Source organism: Dreissena polymorpha, chromosome 13 (genome assembly GCF_020536995.1).
Source record: "Dreissena polymorpha isolate Duluth1 chromosome 13, UMN_Dpol_1.0, whole genome shotgun sequence".
Lineage (NCBI taxonomy): Eukaryota > Metazoa > Mollusca > Bivalvia > Myida > Dreissenidae > Dreissena > Dreissena polymorpha.
Window position 1 is genome coordinate 45,612,433 of NC_068367.1, and position 13,937 is coordinate 45,626,369.

At 34.1% G+C, this 13,937-nt stretch overlaps 1 protein-coding gene across 2 annotated transcripts in view; it reads right to left on the bottom strand.

Moving 5' to 3' along the window:
* Positions 1–12,204, bottom strand: part of LOC127854990 (polypeptide N-acetylgalactosaminyltransferase 5-like) — a 127,507-nt gene extending 115,303 nt beyond the window's left edge. The window contains exon 1 of one of the 2 annotated variants that reach the window (XM_052390212.1): positions 12,152–12,204. The gene's annotated coding sequence lies outside the window, so the exon portion shown is untranslated. Of the gene's footprint in view, positions 1–11,871; positions 12,086–12,151 lie in introns of those variants that run through there. The other variant, XM_052390213.1, reaches the window with a different exon arrangement.
* Between the last annotated feature and the right edge of the window lie 1,733 nt (positions 12,205–13,937).

Genomic DNA, 13,937 nt, shown 5'->3' on the forward strand with positions numbered 1-13,937 from the left:
ATTCATCAAAATGATGCGAGACCAATCTATCAAATTTTTTTTCTTCTTACATAATAGATTTTACTGACTGGTGGAAACAAGCTTTACTCTGAGGGTACTTTGGATTAAAGTTATGACACTTTTGCATGACCTTTCAAAGCCATTACCATCAAGTGTTTCTTTATTTAGGAAAGCCATTGTCTCAGGTGTTAAGATGTTGAATATTTTATTTGGACCTCAGCTACAAATATTCCTTAAACCCAATCCATTATAAATGCATCATAAAGTATGACAGACTCGTAAGTAATGTTGTCAGAATTGACAAGTTTACTTAAAATTAAGTGATCTATTTAATGATAGGCATCACGTGGAATAGTATATGCAGCCAAGGCAGCTCCAGCCCAGTCTGCGCAAATGCACACTCATATCAGGAGCTACACTGTCTGCTAACAAGACCAAAAAACCTTGCGTGACTTGATAGCAGACAGCCTGTGCATCCACTGGATTCATATGTGTCTTGTTCTGATAAAACTGGGCATAATGCATGTGCGTAGTAAAGTGTTGTCTCAGATAAGTCCACACAGGCTAATCAGGGACGAAACTTTCCCCTTTTACTAGATTTTCGGTAAAAAGGGACTTCCTTTAAACGAAAAATACCATTAAAGCGGAAAGTGTTGTGCAGACTGCACAGGCTAATCTGGGACGACACTTTACGCACATGCATTATGCCCAGTTTTCTCAGAACGCTATTCATATGATATAAGACCTTTTCATACATTACAGCTCGAACCAAATTTCTCACAAGGCCTTAGCGGTGGATGCGTGGTTCTCAACTATTTCCTCTCACTTCCAGTAAAAAGAGTCAATTATTTGAAGAACATTACAATTAAATAAATGATACTTTCCTAATTTAAACAATACAGAACTTCTGGTAAAAAGTCAGGAACTCTTTTTGCCCCATTAGTTTTTTTTTAATATGTGAAAAAAAATTGAAAAAATGTCATTTCGACACTCTACTAACAAGTCCCTTTTAGATATATAAATTTACTATAAATCAGTAATTTGAACTTTAAAAAAGACAATTTTCTCTATCACTGACATGCCAGTAACATGAATGCTTATTTAATAGCAATGTTTGCAACTTATACATAATACATAAAAATGTGTGTCTGAGTGATTAAAAAAATTGACAAGAGATGTGTTCCTCAGAAACACAATGCCCCCTATTGTGCCGCTTTGAAATAATTAAAAAAAAAAATTTGTTGACCTTTGACCTTGAACTTCCACCACTCAAAATGTGCAGCTTTATGAGAACGCAGCTTTGAATTTTTTTTATTTATTTTTTTTACCTTTGACCTTGAAGGATGACTTTGACCTTGAATTTCTACTACTCAAAATGTGCAGCTTCATGAGATACACATGCATGCCAAATATCAATTTCTACCTTCAATAATGCAAAAGTTATGGCCAACGTTAAAGTTTTTTTTTGGACGGATGGACAGACTGACATACACACTGACATACTGACTGACGGACAGTTCAACTGCTATATGTCACCCTACAGGGGGCATAAAAAGTTACATTTATTACACTACGCGACCCGTGATTTTTGCCGCGATTCTCGCATCACCGCAATCGATGCAATGTGACATATCGCGGTGTTTCTGAGCGACAAGAAAATTTGGGTGATGTCTCGGCCACCGTCGCGCGATGTATCTCGCTGTTGCGCAATCAGCGCGTATCAGCGCAAATCACCGCGAACCGCCGTGATTCCCCTTTTTAAGCGATTTACGTTGAGGGTTACACTACATTACATGTAACATATATGTTGTTGTATACAATGAGCGTATTACAGTGTTTTTTTTGCTCAAATTTACAGCCGAATTTCGGCTGCTTCCCAATCGCAAAAATACACGTTTTTTCCCAAAATTCTGACCAAAATTTCCCAAAAAAAGCCCAACTTCAAAAAAAAAAAAACATTTTTTTTTTTTTTTTTTTTTTTTAGAAAGAAGTCTCATATAACTTAATTATGATTTCTTAAATCTAGGTCTCAACTTTATTTTTTAAACATATTACAAAATATATAACTTGAATTTAGTCATTTTTGTCCATAAATCATTCCCAAACTTGCCACTTTTATTGATTAAAAAAAAAACAATTTGACCAGACTCCTTTTCTAGAAAACTCCCTGAACATGCACTTAAAAACAATATCCCTTCTGTTACTTATAATCCTATTTATAATGCTTAATTTTTCCCAATTTCATGGTTTATCGCGCTATTTTTCCCAATTTCACTGTTTATCGCGCTAATTTTCCCAATTCAAAAGGCACAGGCTGTAACAAATTAAAGCAAAAAAAATCACTGTATTAGCTAAAATACTCCTGTTCCGACATGAACTTGATGAAGTAATGTCGGAAGCTTTAACGGCTCCAAATTAATATAACAGCGCAGAATGATCATGCAATAATTATTGAAAATAACATCTAAACATTATTTAACAAATTGCATTAGCAGAATGTTTATTAAAACTTACAATCAATTGTATTCCAGGCCCAAATACACTACCACTGTTCAAATTCCATATTGTTGCCATATGCATGTAGCGTAGCACTGTGTAAATTAAAAGTTGCATAGTGTTTCGTCATTGGTCGGTTATAAATACCTTGTTTCTCTATCATGGTATTTGATTTAGACGAAACTAATAATTTGGTAATTTACGAGAAATATGATATATTAAGTTTTCCCTTTAAACTTTGATCTTACCGCGTGTGTTTTTTGATGTTATTAATTATGTTAATACTTATTTTTGCATTTCATTAAGAATTATAACGTGTAGCCCTTTTGTTAACAGTGATTAGCAAAATATTCGCGCCATAAGGCACGGAAAATTGTTTAAGTAACACTTTCATTTAAAGTTTAAATGTAATCGGTAGATTACGTCTAATTATTTGGACTAAATTATGCTATACTTATTTATTTTCTGTTTCAGGCTCCAATGCCGATAACTCGTGTTACTCGCGTTACTTTCCGAGCGTTGTACATACATTCACAATGCTTGATAAGCCGGATATCGGAAATACATTACTGTTCTATTTTTAAGTACATGTAATTATGATATCGTGTTATATAATATGTTGTTATTACATCATTGCCTATATATTAAAGCCATTAAACATTGTGTTTGTTTTGCTGGAAAAAAAACGAGTATATCAACGTAGCACTAAGCATTCGCAAAGTTCAATAAATATGATGATGTATAATGTACATGCATTTCTCTGGGTTTTCACGTCCAAAACAAAAAACCCTCAACATTGAATTATTTATTGTGTACTGTCCAGCGGGTGATAAGTGTTTATTCTAGTGTCTAATTGGCACTCTTTGTACGTGTTCAAACTGTGAAAAGATGTGACAATCAAAGAAACAACAAGATGGCGCTGCCAATTAAGTGCGATAATGATCAAAGGGCATTGACAAAAAATAACAGTTTGTATAATTTTTTCTCAGATTGTCTCGCGTTTACTCAGATTGTCTCTCACAACAAAAAAACTATACAAGTCAAGGTATTATGTTTTACTTCCATCAGTAAAGATACGGATACGCCGTGTTTGATTTGATATGACTTATAGCAAATTGTTGGCGATATAATTGTTTTAAAAATACCAAAGAAACATTTAACCGAAATCAACAGAATTCAATGTTCTCTGCGCTACGCAGTTTGTATAAAAAATCAATACTTGCACACTCTATACCTTGACCTTGTACATTGCCGCATAATTTTCGCGCTCTTTTGTCGGGAAATATACATGATGGCTATATTGGAAGCATTTGTAAACGTCGTGTTAACATTAAAACATCGGAAGTGTGTTTCGGATTATAAATTATTATTCTTATTTGGGAATTTAACGGAACATTAATACTTATGGTATAATTGTTTTGAATTGTATATTAATTTGTTACAACGCTTTACGTGTCGAAAAAATGTTTTTATAATATTGTGCATTAATAGCACAATTTCCAGGAGGAAAACGTTTTTTACATGCAGGCGTATGACGCAATAAAACGTTTTTTTGTAAGATCGTATTGCATTCGATCTAAATTTAAATACGCTCGTCCAATGAAAGCTGTGTTCCCCATTATGTACTATACTCTTTACACTTCTGAAAAATGGCGTATTCATATAGTTGTGTTAATGAAATTCTCAAACATATTTACCGACATAAATGTTTAAGATTATTTTTTGTAAGTGATGTTGCAATTATGTTGGATTATTTGATAATTGTGAACATTAGAAAAGCGTTATGTATACAGTTATCGATACGATTCGGTTTATATGCATGAATCGGCAAATCATCAATGTTTACGATATCCACTGCGATCACGGCAAATTGCGGCAAATCGCAGCGAATCACCACAACATTGAGGGGATTTAGCGCGAAGATTATCTTGCTCTCGCGCGACATCAGAGTGACGAGTCACGTGAAATCGCGGTGATTTTACACCCAAAAAGCAAAATGCCCGCCTTGACTTCGCTATTTAGGCAAAAATCACGGGTCGCGTAGTGTATACAAGAACAATGCATTTTGGAATTTGGCTGAGCCACCATTATGCTAGTGACATTTATTCAAGCTTCCTTGATCACTGCAATTTACAATGATTGAATGGCTTATGGCAAATGTGAACACAAATAAAATGAGTATTTAAATTAATCATTGTTTGAACATGTTACATCCATATCATTTACATGTAAATTCAATAAAATACAGTCCAACCTGCCCGAGCGACCGCCTGTTAATAGCGACCAACAGTCAATAACGACCACACCGATTTCCTCCCGACGATTTCACTATATATTGAACCTGCGAATAAAGCCCACCTGTGAACAAAGACCAACGACCACCCTTTTACATTCCCAAATCTCCATTTTGATAGCTTACAACGACCACTGCAATCATAAACATCAACGATTTCGCAACTTTCAAAAAACAAAATGGCCACCAGGACGCTGGTTAGTCACGTGATACACATCTTACCAGTGGACTCGTCGGTCGCTATGGAGATATTGGCAAGTGACAGTTTATTGCACTCGATAGCAGTTGTTTGTTTATTTAACATGCATTGCTAATTGGTAGTCGCCTGCTTCTTTTATGCATTTGACAGTTTGTCAAAAGTGTAAAAATTTGCCTTTGTATTTAAGTGACTTGGGATTAATGTACTAATTGCCGAAAATATCAAAGACAAATTTGGGGTTTCATAAACTCATTAAGGAAATTTACGGTTTCATATCATTTACGATGCCTATTAAAGACAAACATTTTGATAGTCATTCTCTTCTTAAATTTCTCCGTAATAAGACGTTCATAGATTATAGAAAAGTAAATTGTCAGTTCAAGTTAACCATCATGGCTTCCAAGCGTATGTTCTTGACGTTGGAAGAACGCGTTAAGATCATTAATTTGTTAGCAGTGTCTAGTGTCAAGCAGATTAAAATAAGTTGTTTTTTTAAGTGAGTGTTTTGATTTTGTGTGTGTCTTGAGTGGACATACATGCCATAATTTTGTAGGTCCAAAGCGGGACATTCCATAAAAAAATTGTCGGGACATTTGACCAAAAAGCAGGACTCCTAAAACGATCTATCATTCCACCTTTACTATAGTCAGTATAGTACTAACAAAAACTCTTGATACTTTTATTCAAGACATAAAACATCTGATATGAAGTATGAAATCTAAAACATAACAATAACAGTTTTATTAAATAAGACAATAGCAAACAACGAAGATAATATTCATCTGTTTAAGAGTACAAAATCTAGAACATTACGACAACAATACTCATTATATTAATTTCAATGGCAAACATTAACGCAGGGGAGGCTACCCAGTTGACTGAAAGTACGGGTTACAGTACACTATCTACCGAACAGTTACATCAGTTACACACGGAATGCGAGGCCGTACACATTTCCGTACTTTGTTTTCTTCTTATATACACAGATTAAACTGAATTGTGAATTGTCAGGCGCTGTATTGGGGTAGTGTCAAACTGTCATGAATAACAACACATTGTTTTTAATTACAATAACACAAGACAAGATGGGTACCACTTTTACTGTTTGTTGCGATGTTTTTTTAAGCATGTGTCCATGCGCAGTTTGTTACTTGTCAATTGTCACGGCTTAATTGGAGTAGGGTCAAACTGTCATGCATAGCACCTCGTTGTTTTTAGCTTAATTGGAGTAAGGTCAAACTGTCATGCATAGCACCTCGTTGTTTTTATTACAATTACACTAGACAGGATGGGTATCACTTATTGGACTGTTTGTTGCGATTTTGGTATATTGCACATTCGGAATATCCCGCTATATTGGAACTAAACATTGAATGTAAGACTCATTTATGAGGTAGCGTTAATTTTACAAAACAATTGTTTTCTAAACCGTTTCAAACAAATACAAAATAAACACATTTTCAACATTTATTTCATTATAATAAAACTATCGATAGCAATAAGCGACCACTATCTTGAAGACCACCATGGTGTGAATGCCTGATGAAATCAATAATTAGCCGATAAATCGCTGATAAGTGTCATAAACAACACTGGTACACACGATAAGTAGAATCGGATTGTTAATTGGGGGCAATAAAGAATTAGCGGTGGTAAGTGTTAGCGAAACAGAGCTTGAATAGCGAATTTTATTGGGAACCTATACACCTTAAATCGTTTTTTACGAATGTCGGGACAAATCGTCTCATGGCGGGACAGCGGGACAAAGGGCCCAAAAGCGGGACTGTCCCGCCGAGATCGGGACGTATGGCATGTATGTGAGTGGAGGGGGACGGGGGTCGTAGTGCTTATTGTGTTTTGTTGTTTCTACTGGTACGTTGAGTATCTGTCTGGAATCTTATTCTTGGATGTTTTCAGTCTTATATAAATATCACATGTCATTTATTGTCCATTATTGTCAACTTTACTGGTTGTGTAGTAGTGATTCATGTATTTCATGTATAAATGTTTGCTATGTTATGTGTATTTTGTACTTTGTTCTTTGTAGAATTACATGTACATGTACGTACATTGTATACATGTATGTCAATAGTTATTTATTATGTATGATAAATTAAATAAATAATAAAAACATTAGGGAATAGAAATACAACATGTAATAAATATACTAATGTAAAACAAAACTGTGTTTTCAATCCTTTATTTCATTATACATGCATAAGTATTCAAACATTTAAACAATAGAGCACATATACATGTATAGATAAGGTACCTGTTAAAAAACTACTAGCATATTTTGTAAAGTTTCGATCGACCCTGGGAATAAAGACCACCTGTGAACATAGACCACAACGACCAAATCCCTTGAGTGGTCTTTATTGACAGGTTGGACTGTATGTTTTTACACAATTAAAGTTACATTATTTCTACATTGCTTTATAATAATGAATCTCCAAATCCATTTCTGTGCAATAAAAGCACCTTCCATCAGTTAGTAATGCAGTTATTGCATCGGAAGCTTGCTGATAATGCTGACATTGATACTCTTTATAACTCTTTGCAGTAATAAGTCACAATATAATTCTAATATTGCCTAATTTTTGCTGGCTGTAAAAAATCTTTTACAAGCTTAATTAACATAAAATACCAGTGATACAGAAATATTTCTGAAGAACGATTCATTTGCCTATATATACTTGGACTATAAATGTCATGTAAAAAAGATACAGTGTTTTTTTCACCATTTTTGGCACGGGGCCGGGTCCCTTTAGCATTGGGAACGTTAGCAGTGTTTTGACTAAAATTGGGAAATTATAAGTGCTGTTGCTGTTTTGCTAAAAAATGCTTAAAATTGAGAATAGAAGTGTTTTAAGTATAATTTTTAATATGGTTGAACTGATATCGCTGGATGGAAGATGAACATGATGTTGAAATCTAAAAAAAAAATATATATATTTTTTAAATCTTCAATTGGGAATGTTTAGCTCCCATTTGGGAAAAATATGTACTTTTTTCAATTGGGAATGGGGCCGAATACCAGACCTGATTTTGAACGAAAAAAACACACTGAGATATATGTACTAAAATTTCTGAAATTATTTCAAAATATTTAGCATTATTGATATATCGCTTTCCAGAGACTTACTGTAAAATCATGGTTACTCTCTGGACATTAATTTTTGTTGATTAAATCCAAGAATTTAAGACAAGCACATCAGAAAATGACTAATGCAAATTCTCCAAATCATATTTTACATGTCCACAACAAAATCCTTGCTGGAAGTATTTCAAACTTAAAATTTAAGTATTTCTTAAAAATAAAAAGGATTTTACCAGTAAACACCAATCATGTTATATTTAAATTTATAGGCACCACAAAGCATAATTTTTACATAACCCATTTTTGAAACCACAAAGCATATTTACGATACAAATTTATAGAAAACATAATGAATATTTTCAATACCAATTTAAGGCAGCACAACACATAATTACATTCCCCCTTGTATTAAGGCAGTACACAAGGCATATTTTATAACAGAAATTACAAAGATGAATAAGAATACTTAACACCAGCAACAACTAATTTAACTTATAACCTTCAATAAGTTTATTAATCACCTTGATATTCTTAACATGTCTCTTAATGTCAGTCACTTATTGATCTTAATCTGTAAGTCTATTTTTAAGTGATAAAATTCAATTGTAACTGAAACATGAAACAAGATCTTTGGTAGAAGTAAGTAAGGACCAGAAACTGGTGAAATCTGAGCTAACATATCAGCAAAGTAAAGAAACAACCACAGACAATTACATATAGGCTTTTCTTACTTGTAGACCCACATTTTTGCCAATTTGGTCTCCCAATATGATTATTATTGGCTACTTGGTATGGCCAATATCATTACAAGGAAATAGAAGTGTCCACGGGGACATGAGGTAACTAAGTTTATGAAAGAGATAGGAAGATGGTAATTTTACAGCTGTCATTGGCCCAGAAACTAAATATGCGTATCTATAATTTGCACATTTTATGTATATAAGAGCACTATTGATGGCTTTCATTAAATAGCTATGAGCAGTATTTCATTGGCAACATTGTTGTATGATTCATCATGTAAATGTAGAAAAAGTGTCATCATTCACTTAAAATAAGTTTACAGCCCAGTATATAAAAAAGCATCTCTTGGGTCCAAGAGCTTGAAACAGATATGCTTTCAAACGATTGTTACACCTGAAACACATAGTAAAGGCAAATGCAACTAACCAAAATGTTTTTTTAAAAGATAAGAAAATATTTTAACCTTTTCATAGTAAATTGTTTGCAATTCAATAAAATTGTTTTAAATAAAAAAACACTAGTGTTCACCCAAAAATTATTTGATCATACATGCCATACGTCCCGGATTGTCCGGGACAGTCCCGGAAATGAAGAACTTGTCTCACTGTTCCAGAAATCTGTCAAATGTCCAGGAATTTACAAAATCCATATATACATGTACCTTATCTTAGGCTTAACTGCACCTCGAATCTGTATATATCTGCAGCGTCTCAATGACAATGCCTACCCGAATAGGAAGACTACGCTACGTGTCAAAATCGATCAATTAACAGGGGTCCAGTTATCATATCCATTGTCTCACGTTCGCAGTCAAACCGAAAAGGCGGCATTGTTTAATGTGGTTCTTAATTGACTTTAATCTACTACGTCATTATTTCCCGCTGCGTAAGGGCAAAGGATAGTTGTTCACTGTATTGTTGTATTTTTCGGCCAAGCTGTATACGCCAGCTTTTCACCTTACCTGACCTTTGTAACTGTCCAATAAAATTCAAATAAAACTTCCCGCGGCTAGTTCAGAATGAATAGACTTCATTTATCTCATAGGCCGATATGAGCATTCAATCGGAACATTGGAAACATGTCCCCGTCTTTGTAAAACTGTTTTACTGTGTGTTCAGCATGAAACATTTTTATCTCTAATGAAAAGGCTTAATAGATATTACAGTTTTACACTCAATCTCGACATCAATACAGTTTGTGCGTTCACCTTTTATTTTCAGAGGCAACAGGGTTTATACTTAAAGGCTATTTTCTCATATTTAGTACTGACTTCAATATTCCTGTCAACATGTTAACATGTAAAAGTATAAAGAGCAGTGGAAGCGTGGCCTCACTTTAATGCATTGCATCTCAACCCGCGAGATATCACGGGTCAGTTTGCGGTTAGTGTGTGGTTTATTTAAAGGTCATAGCTGCGTCTTCGAATACGCTTATGTGCTGACCTGAGTTCGCAGCTAGTAAAAGAATCGCAATAATATGATATAGACGCTATCCGTAAACTAGGTGAATTGGAATTTTCTATAGACCAGAAAGATGTTAAATGAAGATATTCAACGATATTATTATGGTATGTCAATAATAGATTCTTAATTTGTTTCCAACAATGCTATGATAAATATTATTTTTAATTAATTTAAAAAGAATTATTCCACTATATTGACTAATGTATTAAGCATGAGCGCGATGATTCTCGATACTGTTAATAATCGAATCAAATAGCAATACCCGACAAACCACTAAAACAGGTTTGTTCGAAGAACGCGCGTATAAATATTTAAAATATGTACAGATACTTCGCTAGTGGCCGGTTGACTCATATGTTTAAATTTCACTTCCATTCTTCTTTTGGTTTTCTGTTTCGTAACTATAGGTTTATGACAAGCAATACGTAATAATGTATTTTTTTAAATAAATATTTTACATTATTACATATTGCTGGTCATAAAACTATAGATACAAAACAGAAAACCAAAAAAAGAATGGAAGTGAAATTAAAACGTATGAGTCAACCGGCCACACGCGAAGAATCCGTACATATTTTAAATATGTATACTCGCGTTCTTCAAACCTGTCTAAGTGGTTTGTCGGGCATTGCTATTTGATTCGATTATTAACAGTATCGAGAATCATCGCGCTCTTGCTTAATACATGCTTAATAAGCCGCAAAACTCCGCGTAACATCCCGTACTGCGTGTGATGCAGCTAAGAACTGCACAGAAAAATACATTCGCTATCCTTGATCTCATTCATTGAACTATCAACCCCGTATATCTTTTTCAAAGATATTTCTTGTTTATTATATAAATGTTATAAATGAATAAAGGCGTATCAACAACTACGCGTTACACACCGGTCTTAATAACAATAACGCAGTGATGTCACCATCTATGTTTAGAGCTTACACTGAAAACACGTGGCTTGTATCAAGTAACGGAAGTAGTAATGTTTAATTTGACGTTAATAGATCAAGTGTATTTTGGATAGGCTTTCGAACTTCTGCAATTAATGATGCAAAACAAACAAAAAAACATACAAAAAATGCATATGTCTATAAATATCGCTACATTTTATACATGTTCCGGAAAATCGGCCAAAGTCCCGGACAATTTAACTCAATGTCCCGGAATTGGTCTGAAAAAATATGGCATGTTTGTATTTGATTCTAACCATTTTATTAACAAAACAAAAATTCCAATCTTCTTTGATATCAACTTCTGTAGACATATGTGAAAACAGGGTCAATCTAATGGATATGAATGATAGTTGGTAGGAAAGTTTTCAAGACATGTTGCTAAAATTTGTATCAGTTGATTTTATTCCAATAAAAATAATTATTTCTAATGAATTGCTTAACATATATAAAAGATATGCTTGATGTTGACATTGAAAAGAAGACGGCTGCCTGGAAAATAGCAATACCATGAGAATAAAGATGCCAACTAAAATATTGCCTCTTTTATCGGATTTTCAGGTCAATGTGTTGGTTTATATACCACAACAATAATACAGACAGTAATTGTTATACCCATTTTCTAAAAATACCTTGAAATTTCTTTGTGAATGCACCACTTTTTGATGCAATTACTCGATTAATAAAATAAATGCCACATTTCTTGACATGTCACAAGCTGACATGTTATCTCTCACCGAGTCTCAGTCTCACACTTGTATACCACGTCATTAATATCAAAACATACAAAACATTCCGTCAAATAAGCATAAAAAGTGAAGTGAAATTCAGAGGCGTTCTATAACGTACGCGCGATACCGCACATAGCAACGTTTCGTTTACAATAGCAACATTATTGATCTAAGAACTCACAATTTCGAGGAAATCGAACAGATTGCACGAGGCAGACTCTATGTCTTCACCGGTAAATGTGTTGTTATTGTTTTCCAATATTAACCCAAAGATTTTATTTAAATGATCAGAAATAATGTCTGGATCCCGGTTGCAGAGTCTGAAAATGTTGTCCGAAAATGTGACTTACGGAAATCTAATTTATCATCAATGAAAAAAGCTACACGCAAAAGAAAATAAACGGATTTTTTTTCGAAGTGCAGGGACCTACACAATCAAAACAAAGGTTGAAAAGGTGCAATCGCAGCTAGTGAATCTACATACTAAAGTTAAGCTCAATTGGTCATTGTCGGCTCGGGTACAACTTAACTGTACCCCGGGTACTCTTATGTATACTTAAATGTACCCCGGGAACGGAAAATTTACTAAAACGTACCCACGGATTCCAACGCTAAATTGGTCGTTGTTGGCTTTTTTCAAATGAATAATTTTCATATACGCTCAAATATTTTTAATAGCTCTATATTATCCAAACACATAACATACTTAAAAAAGAATGTTGAGGCAGGTTTTGTTCAAAGAGATTTTATTACCTATTGCGTAGCGCGTTTTAAGACATCGGCTATTAGGCGAGAATAAAACTCGGGTACAGTCTAAAGTTGCTAGTAACGTTTTAGTATATTTTCCGTACCTGGGGTACATTCAAGTATACTTAAGGGTATCCGTGGTACATTTACTTAGTACCCGAGCCGACAATGACCCATTCGAGCTATAGTTCGGCATCTATACGACCGAAATACTCAGATTTTTTTTGGGAAATCACCATTTGCCGTTTTAAAGAAGCCCTTTCACGCCTTGGTAAATTGACAACATTGAAAAAAAAATGTTTCAGATTCGCAAATTTTCCTTGAAGTTATGATATTTGTGAGGAAACAGTAATACTGAACATTAACCATGCTCTAAAATATCCATTATGTGCATCTTTTGACGAGTTAAAAACCTGACAATTATAAAGCGTTGCAACGCGAAACGATTGAATAATTTTGAGAATTCTGTTGTCGTTGTATTTTTTGATACTACGGAGATTGCATATATAAAGTTTAAAATGGTATGAGAGCGGATGGTCTAGTGGATAGAGCGGTAGACTTTTGCTCGATGGCTCAAGGGGTCAGTGGGTCGAGCCTCGTTGAGTGTTACTTTTTTTTAAATTCTTTAATTGTATTATAGTTTTTTTTAACTGGAGATGTTTAGACCCAATGGTAACATTTATCAATATAAAGCATTTAATGACAAACTTCAATACATGCCAAACTCTGTGAAAAGGCCCCTTTAATAAAGTCTATGTGTTTTTCTAATAGAATATCCAAATTTGCTAATCATCAGACTGGGAGCCGTGCTATATTTTTTTATCTCGCACGCACGCGGCGTTCTCTCCACGTCCGTAGCATTTTCAATACGTTGAAACTGCGACCATCGGCAACGTCACAGCGACCAAACTATGTTATTGGCGGGTTTTCTACGATACTTCTCCCACTGCTTACTATTGCGTCTATATGACGTCTTCGCGATCCAACCGCGTCCTACGTCGCATTAAGAACGCATCAATAAACATGTTTACTTATTTTATAATATAAAAAGTTAGTAATAAGTTTAGTAGTATGAACAGGATCCACTACTAACTTAACAATGTAACAATCCAAAATAAATCAAATTAAGATTTGAAATAATTAATCACGAGAAAAAACACAATACAACGTTACTTATTATTGACAACACTTAATCGAATGAAAAATACTTATTTAGAAAC